Genomic DNA, 24,564 nt, shown 5'->3' on the forward strand with positions numbered 1-24,564 from the left:
TACGAATCCCTCATTTAGGGTAGAAACCATGTGAAATGTCTAGCTTTCCTATCGTTTGGAGTTGAATATTGGAAACAAAATTTGTACTAAAAATTGGAATGTGTTTTATAGGAAAATGAAGGGTGGTGATTTGTCTGAAATATTAAGGTTCTTGTGAAGCAGGAATCCACATAAACTGCAAGACAAAACTGTTTCTTTTCATCGTATTAAAAAAGAAAAAAAAATCCTTGATTTTTCAGTGCCCAGCAAATATATCAGGCTTGCTGGCTTCTCCATTGAGAATTATTCTGCTATTTTTTTCACCTGAGGAATCCTAAACTCACCAAAGCTTAAAATCCCATATGTCTATAAATTACTAGGTAAAAAGAGTCTTCCTGTAAAACTGATATTTATTACCTGTACAGAGACAGGAAAATGGAACTGAATTAAGGGAACAGCTCAGTCTAACATTAAAGAATATGGGATTTCTAAGTTACTACTTTACAGAGTCTGACAGCATTGGGAACTGAAACAAAATGGAACAAAGTATGTATTTATTAACATTCCAGAGACATGGATGGAATATTACAGTGTCACCTAGCCATAAGTATTCTGTGAAAATAGGAATAGATAGTCTGGAAAGGGAAGGAATCTTCCAAGACCTCCTGGCAATGACATATTAATTACAGTATCTATGTCATCCTGTATTCTCTCATCTTACACCTCTGAGAGCAATGGCATGTCTGAAAGTGGAAAAAAGCCACCATTTCTTTTGGTAAAAGTAACTCACCCTGAAACCTTTCTTCAAAAGCAGATGCTGACTTGAGGTGTTCATTCATTAAGGTAAAATTGGACGAATGATTTTCAGCTTAATTGAAAATTTAAACCAACTTAATGCGGAAAGATACTAAGTTAGTTCATAATTCATTCATTTAATAAATCAAGAATGCGAGATTATTTTTCTCCCCGAGTTGCTTTAAAATATGTTTTGAAGCTTGCCCAGTTAATGAAATTGTGTCGTAAATCCAGCAACTGAGACTTCCAGTTCAAGGAAATGCTATTGTATAAGCACTAAACACGATGGCACTGGATAGTGCATGGCAGCTTCCAAAAGCAATATACCTTAAGGGCTCATCTCTTTGCTGTGGACTTGGAGGAGACCTGATGAAGTTCCTGAATGGGAGACTGTATTTTGAACCACTTTCATGAACACAGATGTTTCGTATCTTAGTTTGAACCATTTGGCAGATGTTTCCAAATGCCTGGCCTTAGTTTCGCAATATTTGTGTTTATCCACACAGGTGAGCACCACGGGTCTAATCCTGCAAGGTGCCCAGGGTGGATCTCAGTAGCCCTTGTGCAGTCAGAGGAGGCTTTCCTAAGCTAAAGTCTAACTCTGTAATGCTTCCAAGGGGAATAATAAACCTTCACACAAGGGTGTTAAATGGGCGATTATGACTGTGAACTCTTATGATATAAAAAAGTACAGGAGAAAAGAATGGGAAGCATCAGATGAGTTTAAAAAAAAAAATCTATAAATTAATATAAAATAATATGAATTACAATGAGTACAAATACCTTGGGGCTTGAACTGTGATCACAGTTCATGGCTACATTCTTGTTAAGGACTGAGGTTGCAGGCTGGACTGGTTTCTTCACTTTCCTGATCCTTTCTGCTAGGTGGAGAGAGGACACTTCAGAAGAGCCCAGCCAAGCGTGCCTTTATGTCTGCAGCAGCTCCTATCTCTCCCTTTCATACCTGACAGCGTCAGCAAGTTCAGGAGTGATGGATCTGCATCCCGCGGCAGCTGAGTGGTACATACCCAACCTGACACAACCTGGAACCTGCATACAGGGCAACTCTGTATTTCGCTGGCTGTGATTATCAGTCCAAGACTGATGGGTGTCCATCAGCCATGATAGCCAGATGTCAGGGGATCTGGCAGATTATCAAAATGGAAGGGCAGTGGGTTTTCACTAAAAGCAAGTGGTAGCTGGCAGACCTGAGCAGATACTTCAGTTAGTTGCGATGCCAAGGTCCCTCTGTGGCCAAAGCCAGTTGCCTAAGGCGAACAGCAATGACCCCAAGTGCCCAGTGCTTGCTGCCTCCCATCTGATCTGGTTTTGCTGTAACCATCTGCAGTCAGAAAGAAGGAGCCCAAGTCAGTGAGATCTTTCTGGGCAGTGTGAAGGCGTGCACTGAAGCATGCCAGGTGCCATAGCCCAGTGGGTACTTTTCCTGCTTGTCTGCCCTGAAGTAATCATGCGTGTGCACTGATTTGCTCTTTACATAGATGCTTGAAGTTAATAATACTGTCAGCTCTTACAGAGTACTCTTCCGACCCATAGTTCAAACTGCTTTACAGGGAAAAACAACATTATCCCATTTTACTGAATGAGGCAAGTAAGGTATGAGGAGGTGAACTAATCTGTTCCCATCACTGGCAGAGAGGAAATCAGCCCTTCTCCTGAGCTGTAAGCCTTTTGCTTTCTCTGCTAGACCCCACTTGCCCAGCTATACTTCTCACAGCACTGCAGTGCTCAGGTTCCAGCTACAAAGCAGTAAAGCACATAAAATGGATGAAAGCTAATGCGACCAATTCACTAATGACCGTTGAAGCCACTGATGAATTATAGACACTATCCGTAAGGTCTAGAGGAAGAGACAATCTTTCAGCACACACTCATGTTCTCACTGCATATGTATGACTTGCTGCAGTGAGTTGAATTCATTGCCCACTGCTTTGCTTTGAATTCTAGTGGCATCTTGTCCACAAACCTGAGAGAAGTTATACATAGGTAAACTTCGGAGAACATAAGTATATTGCTCTTGGGTTTGAATCTGTCCCAAAGCTTAGATGTATTACTATGCTGGCTCCCATTTTCCTTATTTCCCTTACTTCCCTACTTGCCACTACAACCCTCATCACAGACCTCATCTGCTACTTCTCTTGCATAGCTCTGAGCAAATCCAGCAGTGGTTTACACCAACTTCTCTTCCTCTAGTATGGGAAGGTGCAGGGGTCACTCTTGCTTCTCCACCCAAGAACTTGCCCATCATGGTCATATTTCTACCCTCCAGCCTCTCTTTGCTTTCCCAGTTGCTTCTGAAAGATGGACCTACTTTTCTTGCTTTTCTCAGCTGAAGAAAGGTCAACTACTTGAAGTGGTAAATCTGTTTCACTGCTTCTGCTTCCAAGCCTCCCCCAGGCACAGAGACATGCCAGGCACTTCTTCATTTTTCCTCACTCTTCTGTTAGCCACATCTTCCCCACCCCGGTGTTATTTATACAATACACTCACAGCCAAGGGTTTCCTTGGCAACACACATGCCTTCCTGCTATCTATTTTACAAGCAGGCTTGAATTGTCCCGCAATAGCTCAGAGGCAGCAATTTAACACAGCTGGTGGCACAATACTTCTATTCTGAGTACGTTTCCTTGGCCAGAGGTAACTCCTGTGCTGATAACTGAGCTTTCATTCATCTGTAATGGAAGTAAAAGGAACATAATATAGTGAAAATAGAAATAAAGTGGAAGCATGATGGGAGCAGTCAGAACAAAGCATCCCAGGAGCTGCACTTATTTTATATTGCAAACTAATCAATTACTGAACAGCAATAACTGGGGTACCTAAGTTTACTTCTTTTTATGAATGAAAGAAGACATTGTGCTAACTCAGCTTGCACAAGAGTGTGACAGCTCTCTATAGGGTGCTTACGCTACAGCATCCTCAAAAATTATACTTGTAATTATCACAATTTATTTTTCCCTCTCTACCTTTGTTTATAAACAAGGCAATGTTTGCAAGGGCAAATTATATTTTTCTTAAGATGGTTAGTATACTAGCCGCAATAAAGAACTCTAAAGTGCACACCCATACACATCAGGGCAAGCAGATAAGAGAAATGTGTTGCCACAGACTTTCTTTGGTCCCTAGTCAGTCAGTCCCTGGAAGAGACGCCACTGATGTCTGAATATGAATATTTATTTTACCTATCTTCTAATCACTGAAGTAGAGAAGAAATTGAGGGGTTTGAGATTAATGGGTACATGTACAAGCTACATATTGCATATTCCTGTACTTCAGAGTATTCCTCCCCAAAGTGGAGGGAGCTTTTGACTATAAGAAAGCCAAACATCTTCACCATACCCCCAAATTAGCTCTTTTCTATTTTTGTCTCCATTTGTCTTGACTTCACCAGTTCTGAAAGAAACAAGGAAGCTTTATTGTACCGCTAATGCTGTATTTGCAATAACTGCTTTAACAATTGTAGCTTCTTCCCGTAACAAATTGCCTGAAAACAGCCTCTATTCCTTGTGTGTGGAAATCCATAAAACATTATTTGAGCACCTTTTCATGCAGAACAAGTTCAGTCAATAATTTGCAAGCAAGCTCTTCAGTGATTTTCACTGTTGTCCACCATCCGGTGTTGCTGGGTTATTGAAGCTGAGTAAACTTTGCTGCCAAATTTTTTAAGGCTATCATTTGCAGTGTTTCCTGCAGCCGGGAGCGAGTGAGGGCTGCCAGTGCTGAGGGCTGAGCAGAAGCTTTGAAACGCTGGTAGCACTGCGAGCCAGGACTGGAAAGCCTTGCTGTGATGCTGGACATCTCTAGTCAGGCTCAGTTAATGTGCCAAGTTGAACTCTCCATGGAGCAAACTGACATTTGGCCACAAAATAACAAGCAGTTTTATAAACAAGACTTCAGCCAGTCAACTTTTGGCAAGTGCCTCTACACAAGTGCTTGCAACACTTCTAAAAGTCTTGGAAGGTCTGGGAGGATGTGGTCATGTTTTTTTGTGAGCAGATAAGTCTTTGTCCATCTGTTATCAAGACCACCAGGACTGGGGCTTCTACTTGCTTTCTTGAATAAAGTCTTGGCACTAGTCACCTGAAGAATTACTTGGCACTGTGTTTTTTTGGTGACCATCTGCTGTTGTAACAAACATAACCTATTCTTGTAAGTAGAAAGGGAACAAAAGTTGTCGCAAGTACCATCAATGCAGATTCACTCACTTCTAAAAATATTCCCTGATGGGCAGATTCTGACCTATGAACGCCAAGTATTCTACAAAACCAATTGTACAACAAAGAATTGGTATAATCCAACATAACGCAGAAGAATATGCCTAAATACATTACCCAGAAATATCGCCTCTGTAGTCTAAAGTACGAAATGAACTCTAAAAAAAATTGTAATATGCTTTAATATTGAATCGAATTGCAGGAGAGATCCAAATAACGACTGCAAATATGAAAGAAAAAGTGCTTTGTTTCCAGTATAACCCTCTCGGAAGCATTGAATTTATAATACCAAATTTATAATACTTGCCCACCTTGACAACAGCAGTGCCTGGAGATTTATTGGTAGCAATTAAAGCACATGATTTTTATTTCGTTTGTCTCCAGACCGATAGGAAATTCAAACAGAGGTCTATTTACTTAGGGGACATGCATGCTTTCTGGCAGCATATTCAGCTGGGCAGATTTTCTCCCCCTTGAAATGATAAATCTGGTGGATGATGGAGTCATCTCTCACTGGTATCAAACCCCACTTATAAGCAACAGATGTGCTGATCTGAGATCCAAAGGTGGGACACTAATAGTTTGCAGATGAGCTTTTGTGCTGCAGAGGAGATTGATAAAAGTGAGCCTGAATATTAATAAAAGACTAGCGTAGTGCTTTCAGAACTTGGATCTGCATGAAAGCCTGGAAAAAACGTTCTCTTCAGACGAGTTGGTTCAAAAAGTCATTCCTTAAAGATTTTTGCTTTGAAATCAGAAAAAGGATTGTTTGTTAGGAAATGGAGAACATGCAAATATTTGAGGATGTTCTTGCCTCGGGGCAGCTGGGATTAAGAATGTACAGTAAATCTACAGTGGTAGAAGTTCATTCACATCAGTGGGAATTTTGCCATTATCAGGAACCAGAAAAAAGGATTCTCAGGCACATTTCAGCCATCCCTATGAGTCTTTCTGGACAGACCTATTAACTTCAAGAAGGGCTCTCATTTGCAAAGGGTGAAAATGGAAAGGGAACAGACACCACAAGACAAGACACTATGTGTGTGTGTGTTGACAGGCTTAGCCATCCCTTTTTTGCAGTGGAAACAACCAGCAAACACTTATAGTACCCGAGAGATCAGCCCAGGAGTGGCAGAGGGCACCCCCTCCACCCACAGGTACCGCAGCACTCCGTCCTGCTCAGAGCTTCCCACTTACAGCTACGCCATCTTTCAAGGTCTGCCCTCAAAGGGAGACTTGGGCTATGCCTATGCTAGTAGCCCAACAGTGCCAGGGAACATTCCTGAGTAATGTAATTCAACTGTTCATAGTGTCAAATCGTTAGAGCAGTCCCCGGGCTCTATGTGAACCGGAAAGAACAGTGGGGATCTATTTTCAGTGTTTCTTAAAGCAGGGAGGCTACCCAGTACCGAGCAAAGAGAAGGCACACAACAACTATGCAAAATCACCTGGCCACTTGGGTTGTTCTTTCAGTGCTACAGGTGTCTTATTTTCACCAGGCAAGGGCTGCTAATGCAGATGAAGACACCTTTCTCTGTCAGCAACGACACTATGCAAGACTGGCATCATTCTGACATCTGGAAGGGTTAGTGCTAAACACTAATGCCCTTCTTGTGCGATCTCAATAGGAAATGTAAAGATAAATGACTCATTTGTCTTCTAAATACACTGAAGCTTTCAGGATTAAAAAGTGCAATATGCAAGTACTGATTTTAGCAGTTTGTTAAAAAATTATCTTGTGAAGAATCCTCATTAGAGGCATAAGATGGAACTGGGTTACTCTGAACCATGTGTAGGCTTAATTCTCCCTCATTACGGTTACTGCCCTGGAAGGTACTCAAGGAATGAGCAATATCAGTGCTTCATGCCAGCACTTTACCACAGTATCTTCATTTCTGAAAATGAAACTCAAGTGACAAGGAGCTGTTTGACTCTTTCTTCTCTAAGTGTTGCTATTTAAATTGTTCAATACCAGTCACAAAAGGCCACAGGGGTTACTTTCTTCTGTAACCCATAGTGCGGAACAGACAATGTCCATGCACTTGGGAAGCAGAGTCCCTCCACATACGCTCATGGTTATTCTTTGTGTGGGTTTGATGCATATCCGTAGCACAAGCAAGGCCCCAACAGCATCCCTCAACCTCTGAATTTACAACACTGTGTGATATGAAGATGCAAGGAATAAAAACTCCCCTTGTCATCACAGCAAGGCTCTGGTAGGACTGGCTTATCTGAGCAACAGACAGCGATCTCCTTGGGGAAATTCCTCTCCCTGCCTTCAAATTCTGCATGCCAAGAAGCTGGTAAGGGAGAAGTCTGCCTGGAAGGTCAATGTGGACCAAGATCAACAGGTGCAGGTTTGATTCCTGCCTGTATTGTAAACTTCGTTCTTTGCTGACAGCATGCAATGAGAATGCAGGTATTGACCTACTCCAGTACAAGAGCTAGACCGTATTCTTGTTGCCATATATACGGCAATATCATGTAACCTGAGGCTCCAGTTTCAGTTTGGAGCTTAAGCGTTCCTTAAGGTAAGAATAAAATCTAGCATGTAAATATGGGGAGAAAACCATGTATTTGCACTGGTAATAACTGACTAATAGTGATTTAATCTAGCAAAAGACTAAGTATCAAACTGACGTGGTTTGCCCTTTTGTTTTATTATTCTGACTGTGTTTTAATCAGTTTTCTCACACCAATATCTGACTCACCCTATTTTCCAGGACGAAAATCTTGCTTTTTGAACATCCCTAATTGTGAATCATGGACATGTTTATGTGGTAGACTCTAAAAATAAATATCGGTCCAGCAGTCAGTAGTTGATTCTTCATGCACCATCTACATCAAGCTCTGGGCAGAAACTATCAAAGACATTCTTTAGAAATCAATACACCTTTGAACAAGAAAGAACAGGTATACTATTCTCTAGCATCCTGCCAGCCGACTGTGAAAGTAAATAGATCTAAAACACAAAAAATGTGGGATAATTATGCAGAAAATAAATATTGTGGTAGCAGAAGAAACAATTAAACACCACCAACTGATGCCCAGTGCACATGAAAAAGAGCGTCCAAGCCATGTCTCATTAACCTCCTTCCATCAGGCCAGCTGCAGGTTTAAAGTCTGCGTTGTGGGCTTTTTTGGGGTTTTTTCATAAAATTTTTCTTGCAGTGAAGTCTGTCTGAGTTATGAGAAATGTTTCCTGGTTTGTGATGATCAAATTCATTCAAGCTTTCCCAGAGAGGTACATTAGAGCAATGCAGTAAACCATCCTTCACGTTTTTGCTTGTGGAAAATATGAAAGAGAATTCTCATAGGGAACAGTGAATGAAATGTATCCAAATACACTCCGCTGGAATTTACAGAACACCGGGCTGTATTTTTAAAGTCAAATCTCATGTATTAGATTTTTCAGCAACAGGCCGTATCCCTCAGGACTAAACGAACATATTAAACAAAAGGCAAAGGCTCATAACGAGTAACATCCTTCCCTACAAGCCTCCTCCCTAACTGTACGAGTCCTGCCTACTACTGACAACGAGCAAAACCCAGCCTACAGGACGGGTTTACCCAGCCCTGTCCTGACCTGGTAGAGACACAAGCTTGCAGTCAGGAAGCAGATAACCAGTCACTGCCTACACACACACTATTCACCTCACCCAGGTGGCATAACTCCACTGCTTCAGACCACAGCTTCATTTCTAGCTGTCACTGGGTAGAAGTGCTTCTTCAATAAGGGGGGGAAAAGAACAAAAACTTCTGCAAAATCCAACAGCATAAGGGAGATTTGTCATCTGAAATTGTGATTCCGTTGATCACCTCTTTTTGACACAGCTCCAAACATCAGAGGATTGAGTCTGCTTCTTGCCGTGCTAGTCAGCAGCTATATCTTTGGAAAAAATGAGGGTTTGCCTGTTTTATACACTACTTTATGGTACTTCTTGATGCAGAGTACTGAAATATTAACCTGTCTTTTGTGAGTTACGGGTATAGAGGTTTCTAAGTTGGGTAGTATTCAGTTGTGATTGATTTTAAAATGATTCAGTAAAAAAAGCCTTAGTCTCAAGATTTAGCGGGGGGTGGCGGGGGGGTTAGGGAGTTTTTGTTATGAAAGATTCAAGACTGACAGTCCTAAAAACAGTTTTTCTTCTCTCTTCTAAGCGTGGGAGGGGTCAGGACTCAGACAAGCTGCGGACTTGCAAGACTGTTACTGGTATAAACCGCAGCCTTGGTCGGGGAGAGCTAATCCTGGAGACAGAGGGCAAACTGTGGCAGAGCAGCTGGGGAGCTTGCAAGGATCACAGTCGCCCTCAGGTCATTTCACAGCATCTGGTATTGCAGCAGTTAAGGGATGGGCAGTAGGCACTGATCTGCCCAGCCTTCTCCTACCCAACAGGTAATGGCTGCAGTGGATCTCACCGATCCGCCAGGTGTCACTTCAGAAATTAGGGAGAGCAAAGAACTGCTCTGATGTCTCCCAGGTGAAGTGGTTTAGCTGGGATCCTTCCTCTTTCTCAGAGCCTATGGTTTGAGGCTCTTAAAATGCTTTACAAATATTAACCCTCTCTGGCTCACTCCTGTGTCTGGGGCTTCAAGTTCGCTGCTGGGTGTGAGGCAGGTTTCCAAGATGATTCTGGGCAGATGATTTTGGTGTGTTTGTCTCTCATCCTGCGTGTATGCAGTGGGGGTAATACTGGCTCACAGGCTGTACTGTGAGGCAAAAATAACTGAAGTTAGTGACGTGTTTTGAGAAAGTACCCCTGCAAGATAGAAAGCAGACACTCAGATCAGCTGGGGAATAAAGGGAGGAAATGTAAATGAAGGAAGATAGTGGTGTTATTGAAACCCCTCCAAACTGGCAAACTTCCTTAACTCTCAAGTACTCTTTGAATGTGTAAAGTACACAGCTACATAAACAGGCAAATTATCAGGCGTTAAAGAGTGATAAAGCTGTTAAGTGAGTTGCATGACTATAGGCCAGCTAAGCCCTTGCCCAAGGTGTTACGTGTGCTGGAAACCCTCACATCCAGTTTGTAACTGCAGTTTGTCACCTCAGTTTTTTTCATAGCATTCCTTATAGGCCGAACGGCTTTTATTTCCCATAACATTCCAGGTGAGAAATGAGAGTTTTCAAAAGCTACAAGGGCACGGAACTTCCTTACTACTTAACTATTTGTAATACTTTAAACAGTAGTTCTTTGAAAAGGACCTTACTTCAAACTGTCTTTCGCTGTTCTTTGAGCATCAGACACTGAATTAACTTTGCTGAAAAGTCTACATAAACTGTAACAATAATCTCTTCAGCTGGCTTGCTGATCTTGTTAACTAAATTCACCAGAAATGACTTGTTGGTTTTGCTTCTCTGCTGTTGCTCACCTACTGGCTTTAAATTAGGCTGACTACTCTTTTCACAGGATACTGCCTCTGTCTCCAGGGCACAGCAGTGAGCACAAGGGTGTTCTTTCTGGTCTCCTTTAGGAGCTTCAAGTCACCCTTGGAATAAAAAAGAGTTTTCAGCCTAGAAAAGGCTCTTATGGGCCATGAGAGAGGGTTAGAAGCTCTATAGATGTGAGGCATCTATTTGCATCTGGCTACCCTCATATCAAAAACAAGAGAGAACGAAAAATGGCATGTTGAGAGTGTCTGAGGCACAGCCGCAGCTCATTAGGAGAAAAACCTGTTTCCAAACTCTGCTCTGCTCTGCTCCTCCCTATGTTACTATTCACAGTTTTGTTCTGATTAAGTAGCAGTTGGAGTGGATTATAAAAAATTAAGTGTTAGACAAGAGAGGATGCATTGCGTCCTGTAAGTGCTTTGGCAGCTGAGAAGTTCATGACAGAAACACGAGCCCATCACTCACCTCACCAAGGGAAGATGAAATGGAGAAAATCAGAGGTCACTGGTGACACACATTCCTGGCACTTATTGTGCTGTCACGGCCCACAGCCTTACCTTATCTGCACCCTCCTCCTGCTGCTAACAGACTCCTCTCAGGTTTTTGTCTGAACTGGATTGAAGGTTTCACCCAGGGCACAGCTACTGCTGTCCCCTGCCCTGAGAAGGTGAGCAGAGAGCGGCCTGGGTCTGTGTCACCAAACCCTCTCAGCACGGGGGCTGCAACCCAGCTGCAGGGCTGTCACCATCCCTGTCCCCACGCTGATCCAGAGCCGTGCCTGGGAACAAGTGTTGGTTGGCGCAGCCCAAACCCACCCCTGGACCTGATAAGGATGTATCAGCTGAGATGATCAAGTCCCAGGGAGCAAACCACTCCTGGCATTTAGTGACTGGGAGGGACACAGCCCTGGAGAAGGATGAGGAAGAGATTTGGGGGACAGGATCACTGAGACTGTAATCACTACCGCTGTCCCAAGCCACATATCTGTCACATATCAATCAATCTGTCCTACCTATAAACGTTTCATCCCAATTTGGGGGCTGTGAGGAATGTCTGCACGACTGGCCATAACATAACTGGCTGTTATGTTACTGTCACATGTGATACAGCCCCTGAAGTACAGGTGCAACAGCAGCTGTAACCTCTTCATAAGGTCAGTTACAACTTCCAGCAAAATTCACAGCTGGTATCTCTACTGAAATAATTGCAGAAGAAACATTTTTAAAACCTTTATTCCTTTGAAAACATGGAATTCAACTCACTGTAAATAAGAAATGAAACAACTACAAGCCATGTTCTTTAAAATATGGTCTACTCACTTTGAAGAGCTTAAGAGCACCCAAAGCATTGCACGACTGTATTGATTTCATTGCACCAGATGACCCAGTGTTTCTTCCCACGTCATCTATATTACAGTGACGTGACAGCTATGATGGTCTAAAGATACGTGTCAGTCGAAGTCCGAAGTTTGAGGCAAATACTTTGGTCTAGATGTTTCCTCGCCCTGCAAACTTTACTTTGCTTAAGATTATCTGCTCTCTTTTCAAGACACCTGCAACCTTTTTTTCACCACTTCCCGTCAGAAGCTGTTACAAATCATGGGTTACCGCCACCATCAGCTCTGCCTTTCTGAAGATGTGTACTGTGGTGTTAACCCAAAACACAGCGCTTGGATGGCAGAGTTTGCTAAGTGTTTGAAGTTTTGCTTTTTTGTGGATTTAAAAACTACTCCCAAAGTCCTTGGCTAATTGTCCATTAGTATGCTCTTTTAAACATTAAACAAAACCCTTTATTTACCTTCCCTGTTGCCTGATAGTCCTCAAGAGGCAAAGCTGCTTCTGCCTTAGTGACTTGAACCTATGTGACCTGAATAGTCATTTGAGATGTTAATTCACTGAAGAATGAAGTTGAACAATGATGGATCGAAGAATTTCCCCCACCCAGAAGAAAACGTGGTTGCATAAGCTTTGTGTATTGATCAGCTAGGTTCAGCTAAATTCTCTCCAGAGCCTCAGTGCTAGCCAGTTTCTAACACAAAGGAAATGGTAATGTCTGGTATTTTAAGAAAGAACTCTTGATTTACTGTAATGGTAGTCCAGTCGCGAGTCTTTTCCTTGGAAGTGTTGCCAGAAGAGCCAGACTTATGTGCCTGGTACTTTTAACTCAGAAAAGTGATTTAGTTTTCGTTTAGGTTGCAGAATTCTACTGATTTTCCCTATAGCGACTTTTCTGTCATCATGATGAGGTCAAAATACACCAAACTCCAAACTTCAATTTTTCTGCTCCCTGCAGGTTTCTTCTAACACTTCACATATGACATCAAAGAAGCAAAATATCTTGAGGAAGAAGAAAATGGAGCATTGAAAGAAATTCTCTGCTACTTGGCTGCTTTAAAGTCTTCGAGGTGGGATTTCATTGACCTCAACAGCAAAAGTCATGTTGTTTTTATTGAATTACAGCCCCACTTTACACCTTCAGCTAGTATAAAACCAGGTAATGGTATAAATTGTCGTGACTGCTTAGAAATATGCAGAACTGTCCTAATTTATCACAGTTCAGAATATGACCCTACCTCCTTTAATGGTCATTAAAACATTGAAACCCTTCTGAAGTCTGGGAGATGGATCCTCCTCATCATCACATCCAGATTCCTTGGTGATGGCTCTGTCGGTGACATCTGAAACTGTCTGGCTGTTTTGCATCTAAATAGGTGTAATGAGGAATGAGCAGATTGGAAAAAAGCAGTGAATCTGCAGGCAAGTATTACTGGATGATGATACTATCCTGTGCCATTTTTTAGCTGCAAAGTCTATAGACTTTTAAAAGATCGGTAATAGCCACTTAAAGAAAAGCCTTTTATTTTTAAAAGCCCGCTTATAAAGCTCCACAAAGCTGGCTTCAGCTGAAGGGAGTCTGACGATTGCTCAGCGGATAAATCAAAACTGCGTCAGGAGGGCGCTCAGAGCGGTATTCTCGCCTTGCTCCCGAGCGCAAGGCTCACTTCTCTCTGGAGCCTGGGTTCTGGAAGGCAGCCCGGGAGAGCCAGGGCTTGTGAAGGGAAACATCTAACATGCTCTCCCTTCCCCTGCTGCGGCCGCTGGGGACACGTCCTCTGACACAGCCTCCCCAAGCCCTGGGACGACTCCTGGCAGACTGCGCCAGCTAAGCAGCTTCAGAGCGATCTTTGTGCAAAAGGCTGCGTAAGGTGAGGTCTCCAGTGGAAAACTCAGCGGCAGGGAGAGAGAAAGGACGTGGCTCAAGCACGCACCCAGCACAGCCTCTCAAAACCATGTTTGCCTCAGGAATCCCATAGTCGGCTCTCCGTTTAGACTTCAGAAAGCAGGGAAACCACCTTAACTAATGGAAAAGGAATGCATTGCACCTATTTGGGGTTCTCCTGAATTGCAACTACTTTAACTCGATGAAGGGTAAGGGGCTTGCTGGGGTGTGCCATGGGGTCCTGGGCTGCTGGACCTGGGGACAGATCTGGGGACAGATTGGAGCATGCTGCCATCCCCTTGCACCCCAGGCACAGGTGGGAAGGTGTGCTGGGGACAAGGGAAAGAAGAGGGAGGGGTGAGATGTGCCCTGACCGGCCCTAGGAAGGAAAGGGACACGGCCAGGAGTGACCGCCTGCACCTAGGCACTAGGAAACATTCCCTTATTTGCCAGGTTATTTAGTCAGAGCTGTTTATCTTAGTGCAAACTCTATGTCTTCCCCCTGTGCCTTCTGTATGTTCAGAGCAGAGTAGTATGCACGTCAGTTTATAAATCCCCCCATTTCTGTTTATAAATGTCCACTCCAGCTCATAAATACCTTAAAATGGTACTGATACTGCAATGAATTAATTAAAAAACATGATAAAAAACATAAACTAATAAATTTTCATACAGTCCCAGCTGGAAATCCCTCAGTTCCAGTGAGCTAGGCAAACTCTAGCCCTGCTATAACTGGCATACAAGGGCTGCTTCTTCCCCTGCTCCCGACGCCGAAGGATGGAGAGGGCAACACAGCTCCAGAGCTCAGCAGCATGAGCCCAGGGTCCATTCCTTACCCCTCTTTCCTACTTGAACCCAGGTAGCTCTCCAGATGTGCAACAGCTGGGCCTGACCTGAGGCGTCAGGCATCTGGTTTGCAGCCTTGGCTTTTGCAGGCCATACAGCCTTGGGAAAGTCACCTTGCTGCCAGGTCTCTGCCTGCAAAATGGAAATTACAGTGCCCATCTCTGCTTCCACCCCCAAAAATGACAGCAGATGACACTGGGGTGAAACAAGGAGCATCTGATTCTTCTTCTGCAGAGGCAGTGCGTAACCTTCAAAAGCAGCAGATGCAGTGCAGGATGCCTCCTGCTACATTTGGGGGAGGGTGGGCTTGCCTGGACCAACAGGGAGGAGAAATCACGGACAAATAGGTGGCTATTTGTAAATAATTTGGTGTCAGTTGCTTTAAACGCACAAAGCCTTTCTGCCAAGGGAGTAGACGCCTGTCATCCTGGTAAGGGGCGGCAGGCTGATGAGTATGTTTTCCACTTCGAACAGGGCTGAATCAGCTAATAATTTTCTATCCCATGCTGTGATTAGCCTTGCACATGGATCATCCCAGGTGCCTGTCTCTGCAAGGGGGGCATGGCCTTGACTGGCGTCGGGGGGAAGCCAGGGTGATAACCAGCCTGGGTCAGCAGTGTCAGAGCCCGCCGGGCAGCCTTTAATTAGCAGGGAGGGATGCATTGATTTTTTGCTCTCTGGGGCTGCCTGGCAGTCTCTGATAGTCTTTCTGTGATAACGAGCACTGTTCAGCCCAGAGGCTGTGAAACTGGGGTGGCGGGGAAGGGGAAGGAAAGGAAAAGGAGCCCAGCTCAGCAGAGCTCCATCCCTGGTATGGCAGGGAGAGCAGGGAGAGGGGGCAAAGTCCTGTGGGGTCCTAGGGCTGCCCCCATCTCACACCAGGCATGAATTTTGTCCAGGAGGTGTACCCAGCTGGGATGGAGACTGGTGACTGGGGTGATGCCATGCAGAGCAGCCTCGCCTGCCGGGATGCACCAGCCTCTCCACCGAGAGGGCAGAGAAAGGGTCTCCAAACAGAAGCCCGCCACAAGAAATACCAGGACCAGTACAGTATGTTCTCATTCCTCTCAAAATCTCTCCAAAGATACTTGGGTTAGATTGTAAAATGCAATACGGTCTGTACAGAAATAATGAGTGACACTTTAATTTTAAATTTCTCCATACATAGAATCAGAGAATCAGAGAAGCGCTTAGGTTGGGAAAGAACATCAAGATCATGAAGTCCAACTGTCAACCTAGCACTGCCAAGTCCTCCACTAAACCATGTCCCCAGGCACCACACGTACACGTCTTTTAAATACCTCCAGGGATGGTGACTCAACCACTTCCCTGGGCAGCCTGTTCCAATGCTTGACAACCCTTTCTGTGAAGAAGTTTTTCTTAATATCCAATCTAAACCTCCCCTGGTGCAACTTGACAGCATTTGCTCTTGTCCTATCACCTCTTACTTGGGAGAAGAGACTGACCCCCACCTCACTACAACCTCCTTTCAGGTAGTTGTAGAGAGTGATAAGGTCTCCCCTCAGCCTCTTTTTCTCCAGGCTGAACAACCCCAGTTCCAACAACCCCAGTCATCTGCAAACTTACTGAGGGTGCACTCGTTCCTCTCATCCAGGTCATTGATAAAGATATTAAACAGAACTAGCCCCAGCACTGAGCCCTGGGGAACACCAGATGTGACCAGCCGCCAACTGGATTTAACTCCATTCACCACCACTCTTTGTGCCTGGCCAGCCAGTTTTTTACCCAGCGAAAAGTACACCTGTCAAAGCCATGAGTTTCTCCAGGAGAATGCTGTGGGAAACACTGTTAAAGGCTTTACTAAAGTCTTGGTAGACAACATCCACAGCCTTTCCCTCGTCCACTAACCTGGTCACCTTGTTATAGAAGGAGATCAGGTTAGTCAAGCAGGACCTGCCCTTCGTAAAACCATGCTGACTGGACCTGATCACCTGGTTGTCCTGTACGTGCCACATGATGGCACTCAAGATGATCTGCTCCATAACGTTCCCTGGCACCAAGGTCAGACTGACAGGCCTGTAGTTTCCCAGATCCTCCTTCTGGCCTTTCTTGTAGACGGAGTCACATTTGCTAACCTCCAGTCAACTGAGACTTCCCCGGTTTAGCCAGGACTGCTGACACATGATGGAAAGCTGCTTGGTGGGCACATCTGCCAGCTTGCTCAGTACCCTCGGGTGGATCCCATGCAGCCCCATAGATGTGTGCATGTCTAAGTGGTTAGCAGGTTGCTAACCATTTCCCCTTGGATTATGGGGGATCCATTCTCCTCCCCACCCCTGTCTTCCAGCTCAGGCGGTTGGGTACCCAGAGAACAACTGGTCTTACTGAGGCAAAGAAGTCATTAAGTACCTCAGCCTTTTCCTCATCCTCTCTCACTATGTTTCCCCCTGCATACAATAGAGAATGTAAGTTCTCCTTAGCCCTGCTTTTGTTACTGATGTATTTATAGAAATATTTTTTATTGTCTTTTACATCAGTAACCAGATTAAGTTGTAGTGGGTCTTTGGCTCTTCTAATTTTCTCCTTGCATAACTTCATGACCTCCTTGTAGTCCTCCTGAGTTGCCTGCCCCTTCTTCCAAAGGTCATAAACTCTATTTTTTCCCCCTGAGTTCCAGCCAAATCTCTCTGTTCAGCCAGGTTGATTTTTCCCACTGGCTCGTCTCTTGACACATGGAGACGGCCTGCTCCTGTACCTTTAAGATTTCTTCTGGCAGACTGTCCAGCCTTCCTCCTTTGCCCTTCAGGACCGCCTCCCAGGGGACTCTGTCAACCAGTCTTCTAAACAGGTAAAAGTCTGCCCTCTGGAAGTCCAAGGCAGCAGTTCTGCTGACCCCCATCTTACTTCTCCAAGAATTGAAAAATCTATTGTGCTGATAAAGTTATATCCTTAAGGTAGGTCTATTGTGTTAAGAAAATGTGAGGTTCAATTCAGTTCCTGTAAGCCAACGATATGTTCAAACAGAGATAATAACAGATAAATACATTTGGGGATGACAACAATTGCATTTATTTTCTATGTGAGATCCACAAAAACATGATTGGCATCTGATTGTGCACATAAAACATCAGGCAGTGGTGGAAGAAGAACAAAGAAGGGGAAGGAAGGCAGAAAGAAGAGCTTACTGGATTGTCAATGGAAATAATGACACCATTAATACAAGGTGTTTCTTAATTTCCAAAAGTCTCATCGTCATCCCGTTGACCTTTATATTCATTTTGCGTCTTCAGAACACATATATTGTTCTATTTTTCTTTGGAGCTTCTCTATATTGCTTTTCATTCTCATTTAATTCTAAGTTACTGATGCTAATAACAGAGTAGAAATTATGTTCCAATATTAAGTACCATTCGGTCTTTCCAGAATTACCTCTGCCAAGGAAGCAGATGACAGCTTGACTGCCATTCAGACGGTATATTTATTGCAGAGCTTTTGAACACTGATGAGGGTCAATTGCTGCCTTGCATTGTTTCAGAAAAAATTAAATAAAAATATGGATCTCCAAGGCTCGATGGTACCACAGGCCTCTGATTCTTTTAATGGCAGATTAAAAAGTGCAATAAAGGTCTATGACAAAATGTGCTCCCCGCTGCAGCTGTAACTATGTATTGTACAAGGCTATGAAAAAGCTTTACAGTGGAAATAATTTTCCTAACCCTATATGGTGGCTAGCTCATGTCTCAGAGTCAGCACTGTTGTAAAAATGCAATTCTTTCCAAATTTTCATCCATCTATTCTGAGTACTGATGGTACACTTATTTTTCAGTTTGACATTCTTCCTGAACTATTTGCCTTAACAATATTTTCTGCAGCAAATTCTGCAAGTTCATTACATACTGTGCACGAGTAGCTATTTTTCTATTTCAGAACTGTTAGTCTTTACCAGATTCTTCTCTTTCTTATATCAAAGCTCCATTAAAAACCGATGAGCATTCCTTTATTTCTCATGAGCCTCTCAGCTTCTGTTGCCTCTTATTAATGTCTTCATTGATCTTTCTTGGTATCTGGAAAGATTTCCTCGTTGGAGATCATATCTGTTGTTCTTTAGGAGGAACCAATTTTCTTCCCTGGCTACATTTTGATGAGGACTGGCCAACTACAACTGTAAACATTATTAAAAGTGAGGGGATGATGAAGACTGAGATATGACAGCCTTATAGCATTCTGCCCCATTCTTGCTGCCCCTTTCTTAATGCCATCAAAACCCTTTTGCTTTTATTGGTATTAAGGAGAGGTTTCTTCTGGACCATCTGTAACAACTTGCAAATCTTGCTCTGAAACTATTATCACTTCATTTAGAATACAGTCTGGTGATGCAAGGAATTTCGTTTTTTCTCTTAATGTTTATGACTTTGTCTTTGCTTATAGCAACAAAAGAAAAGGAAAACCAGAACAAGAACCAAACTCATAATACATTGCCCGATGGCTTATTTGTCATGTCTGCATGTCTTAATCCCCGACTGATCTAAATCACTTAGCATCATCTGCAAATTTTGTTATTTTGCCCTGCCGTCAGATTATTAATAAACAGCCTCGGTCCCAGCAGATACATGGCAAACACTTCACTATTAACCTCATTTCTAGATGAAAGCTGGCTCTTTATCCTTTGTATCTGCTGTCTCCCAGCCTATTTCCACTGCACAGCAGCACATTACCTTTCACCTTCTAGGTGCCTGGTTTTCTTTAATAGCCTCTTTGAGGGACTTTAAGAAAAATCTGAATAATTATATCTGCCAGCGCTTCTTTACCCACTAATTTGTTGACACTTTAATGATTCCTCGTAGTTGGAAGCAAGGTTTTCCTTTGGCATAAATCAGTGCCGCTTCTGTAATCATCTAATTTTCATCTAGGTGGTTTTATAACAGCTACTGAAAATAGCACACCTCCCACTGAAGGCTCATCAGTCTATTACTGCTGCAACTACCCCACAAATTTCAATTTGAAATTCACTACTCTCCAGGCCTGCGGTTTAGCAATTGATTTTAATGTTTGGCTTTTTTAGACGCTTAACGACTTCTTTTACAACATCCTCTGCATTTGTAGATGATTATATTTCTAGTCACATTAGTTTCAGCTTGTCAGTATAAGAATTTAACTCCTCTCCTGCCTGATGCGCTTTTGTCATGTATGCACTGATGTATGTAAATTCACAGAAAATCCTATGCATTCAATGCAATGTCCACGCAAAGTCAATTGGAAACCAAAAAATTATTCTCAGTAATCAATTGAACACCTTCCACCTCAACTACAGGCTTTGTTTGTAACTGTTTGACAGTTACATCTAGTGTCTTTTTCTCTAATTCAGCTCAACTCCCTCTCCATTTCCTCTCAGCATAGCTCAGCTAATTTCATATTATACGTAGCGATGAAGTTAGCAAAGCAGCATAAAAACTCCTTTGATGCACTTATAAATGGGATTACATTTCATGGCTGACTATGATAGAAAGGGGATGGGAAGTGATGAGCTAAGATATCTCTTCCAATCTCTTCCAGTCTGATATTCAAAGTGTCTGCCACCCTAACGGCCATGGTAACATGCTGTTTGTTGCTTACAACAGCACATCCAGACCATAACCCACAGGCTTCAGCTGGCTTTGAGTCAGGCCCTGATTCATGGCATTCTACCCTGGGTCTTAGACAGATTCGGTTTTGACCTCCTTTGACTTTTCCTGAAACAGGATTTGCAGATTTGTCTCAGAACAGTGAACTTCCACATTTTCTTTCTGTCTTTTCCCTACCCTCTTCCTTGCAATGACCAGTCAAGCAGCAAAGCCGACTGGCTAGACAGATGTTCCCCAGGGTTTTTCACCTTGAAGTGTTTCTGCAGCGGCACATGTAACAGCCAACAATTTGCTTTTTAACATGCAGTCCTGTTGCACACCCCTGAGCGAAGGCTCCACCTGAGGACCATCTCTTTCCCTGGCATTGTTTTCCTACCAGAGCAGATTCTTCCATCCTCGGTCACCTTCACCGCTGACTGCACACACACACGCACTGTGGGCCTTGCGGTGGCGGCACCTGATCTAACTTTCAGGACATTTTAGTGCTCACTTCTCTCACGGGTGCTTGTATATCCCAAGTGGATTCCCTTTACACAGCCCATAGGCTGAGCAAGTTACCACCTCAAAGCCATTATCACATTCCCTTTTACTCTTACACATCATCATCACAGCCTTCATCTGGACCTTTTCCAAAAACCGAGAACTTCAGATGCTGGGGTGAGATAAGACGGTATCCAAGACAGCATACCTATCCTTTAATGAAGGCCAAGGGGCTTTATGCATTATAAACGAGCCATTCTTTCTTTAGTTCTAGTAAGCCTCCTTCAGCTGATCTCTGCAACTGTTTCTTTGCCTGCTCTTCTTTTTTAATGTGGGGTTGACATTGGTTCTCCCAGGGTTGAAAATGGCCCCATTTACTGCTGACCCAACACCTTTAGGATGGGAATTTAATCAGCGACCAGAGGTGCTACAAAATTTTAACTTGCTGTTGTTCATATCAGCATCCTACTACATCCTGCACATAGAAAAATGGGATCTTTTTGTCCAGAAAGGATATAAATTTTTTAGTATATATTCTAAATGCTTTCATTTTCCTAAGCATAGCTTCTGGAAAGGGGCACTGCATTAAATTCATAGGTATTTTGTACTGTAACAGGGAGATTTTTCTGATGCATTAGTACACATGAACCCATGGATAATATTCTGGTTTTGCCTCTTGGTGATATTTTCTGGCCATTTCATGTGCAAACCCATTGCAATCTCTTTCTGCCAGATCGCTTTGACGAAATTTTGCTCATTGAAATTACATTTCTTCCAAATGTCATCAAGTACCCTTAGAGACATGGTATTCCTAAAAGAAGAGCCTTTGAACACAAATGCTCCGTTACTTTGTGAACTTGTTGAGTCCACTCAGGAAGGAGACACTTTGAACTGAAGTATGCATCTTCCAAAATGAGATGTGCTGTGTTTCTCTGCCTCATGTCTGTAAATTTAATCCACAAAGTTAATTTTTTATTCACTAATGGGAATATGGAAAGAAAGGGGTTTAAAAATGCTTCACATCTTCCTGGCTTGCAGAAAAGAGCAAATCAATGTAAGAAAAAGGATATCCTGAGAGTCTTATAAAACTTTGATTTCTTAATAGTGGTAGGCAAACCTTGAAAATCAATGGATTCACCCTCCTAAGGAAATTAAAATCCTCCCTTATACAGAACTGTGCTAGTGGATGTTATTGAACTTAACATGATTACTTGCATTCTGTAACAATAGTAATCATCTGTAATGTAAATATATTCAATATTGCATTATACAAATAGCAATATTTTCAGTTGGCATTCTCTGAGTCTCCCCAGCTATATACTCTCAGAGAAGCATGTGTTTAGGATAAGATTTCAAATTTTGACATCTTTGGCTCTGTTTAGTGTGAGTTTTGACTTGAATATTATTTGGGATTTTTCTTCTGTTTTTTTTTTTTATTTTTTTCAAACTTGGTAATAAGCTGTTCAAGGAACTTTATTTAATGGCATTTTAAAATTAGTTACTCCATAACATATATTTATAACTGTAAGTATATATGCATATCCATATCTTATTAGTGTTAGCTATAGACATTATGGTACATACACAAAACCAGAGCAGAATACGACGTTATCAATTAAACCTAACTTTAAACAATACCTGTGATGATAACTTAAGACAGACAAATAATTATTAAGGAAGAACTAAAGGGGAATATGCCTCTGCAGTAGACCAGGTTCCCTGGCTCCGGGAGTTTGTGGAATGAACAGCTCGTGAGGGTGCCGCAAATCAAACCTGGGAAGTCCCCGAGGTGAGAATAGCTGGAGGCTGGGGGACAGTAGGGCACAAACCACAGATGCTTGTTATCGTCTTACCTGTGTTCATGGTTCCTGTTGGCTACACAGGCGATACGGACATCTGATCTGGCCCAGAACTGCTTTTTACATGATTTTACGATACCACCCCTATATCCTGGTTCAGACTCCTCATTCCCTTTGAGTGTCTGCTGAACCATGTTGTGGGTCTGCCCATACTGTTCAATACCACCTGCCCACTCCTCATCCGTTGTCGCTTTTGTCCCCCACTTCTTAAACCCACATATAGGAGCTTGGGACTGAGGCAGCCTTACGTTCTGTAGCTCTTTGATGGTTGCTGTGGCGTATCCTTCATTTCAGCTTTTTTAAATTCCAGCTTTCCTACTGAAAACAACTTTGGAAGCTCAGGCACTTAATTGTACTAGTAGCAATGTTGCAGCTCCCAGACACACCGCATGCTTTTTTCAATAAGAAACCAGGCACAAAATTCACTTTTTGTGATGAGAAAGCATCACAAAAAACAGCCTGAGAAACAGCCAGAGAAAACAGCTGTTGCCTATTCTATTCTATTTTGTCATTTCTGCCCATTCAATCCTAACAGCATTTCTCTAATAATTACCATGTAATATTCATATTTGTCTGGACAGGTGGCGGTTATAAAATTAGAGTTGATCTATTCATGTAGGAAAAAAAAAAGCAAAAGCAACATGTCACTTACCATGTAGCTCTTTGCTGTTCTTAAGTGCAATTACAACCTTTCCTTCAGTGGTACAGAAGGAAATAAAGTTACTCATAAAACCCTTGAGTACATCCTAAGTGACCTGTCAGTCTCCTGTAACCATGCCCCTTTTAAAATCACCATCCCAAATACACATTATTTTTGGTCATCCTGTTGAACCGATGGGTGAAATATGATTGGAGATGAGAAAAAAAGGCCTGACACATATAGATGTTCTCCTAGAAATGTCTTCACCATTTAAATGGCTTTTTTTCCGGGTCCTGTATGACACTATCCCATGACAAAATCAGACTCCACTGTTTCCCAATTACAGTGCTAACAACTATGACAGCACAGTCACGTCTCCTTTACAGTTAAGACAGGCATTACTAGGGCGAAATTTCCAGAGGCAGTCTATAAATTTTTAATTACACCAACTTATGGCATTGTTTAAAACAGGGCTGTGGATCTTCTTTTCTTGGTTCTCTCTAATATTTTCCGTGCTGCTGGAGAATATGGTTTCTGCCAGATTGACCAAGAGATACTCAGGCCAACTCAGGGCTGCAAAGGTCTGGCTGACTCATGGTCAGACTGGCCAGAGGTCTGCACAGTAAGTGCAAGGGGGGTCAGTACAAGCAGGGAGATGCCTGGGCAATAAAACTCCTATGGGTTTATATCGGGTGTCCTGGGCTTTTTTATTCATCTTGATGGGTCTGGTTATGAGTTTCAGATTTCAGAATTCTTTTCTCAATCGACTTTATGTGGTTCTTCGGTGGTTTATGGAATGGTCATTTTAACATAACATGTAAAATAATATACATTAAGAGGAAGAAGGCTATACCTGAGGGGAGAGAGATCTCCGTACCTCCATGAGGGTCTTTCCACCAGCGACCACCAGCGTGATGAGGGAGGGAGGCCTCGATGCCCAAGCAGCGCACTTGAGCAGACCTGAGCAAAGCGATGTGCCATCTGCCTGTGCTTCTGCTGGCTCCTGGAGCAGCAGACCTCAGAAGTGGCTCCCTGGTAGCATCCCAGGAGCTGTCTGGATGCAGAGCAGATGTGCTAGTGGGAGCGGCACACTTCCAGAGGTACTCTCCACTGTTTGTCTTCCCTGCAAGGCAACCGCTGCCTGATCTTAATCTTCAAAGGCTGGCCTTAAGTACATTGTTAGCCCTTAGCTCTTAGTTGCTCATGGTGCCTGTCAGGAGCTCAGCTACTATAGCAACCCACAAAAGCATTACTTTTTTAGTCATAATGAATGGAGGCTGTCCCTCCCACTGACAAGGCTTTTAAGAAATGATGGAGCTCCTGGAAGAAGTTCTCCAGTGTATGCTCAGGAACGCTTTGCAAGTGAGCCATCCCTTTTTAGGCAGCTCCAACTGCCCTCTCTAGTTAACAGCCGACCTCCTTAAAGGTTGCTGATCTGCCGTCCTCTTGCCCTGTTCCAACACCCAGGACCAAATCCTGGCTTAACCCAGAAAAAGACAATGGAGGCCTGCTATTATTGCTGTGAAACTTTATGCCT

The sequence above is a fragment of the Rissa tridactyla genome, chromosome 3 (genome assembly GCF_028500815.1).
Source record: "Rissa tridactyla isolate bRisTri1 chromosome 3, bRisTri1.patW.cur.20221130, whole genome shotgun sequence".
Taxonomy (NCBI): Eukaryota; Metazoa; Chordata; class Aves; order Charadriiformes; family Laridae; genus Rissa; species Rissa tridactyla.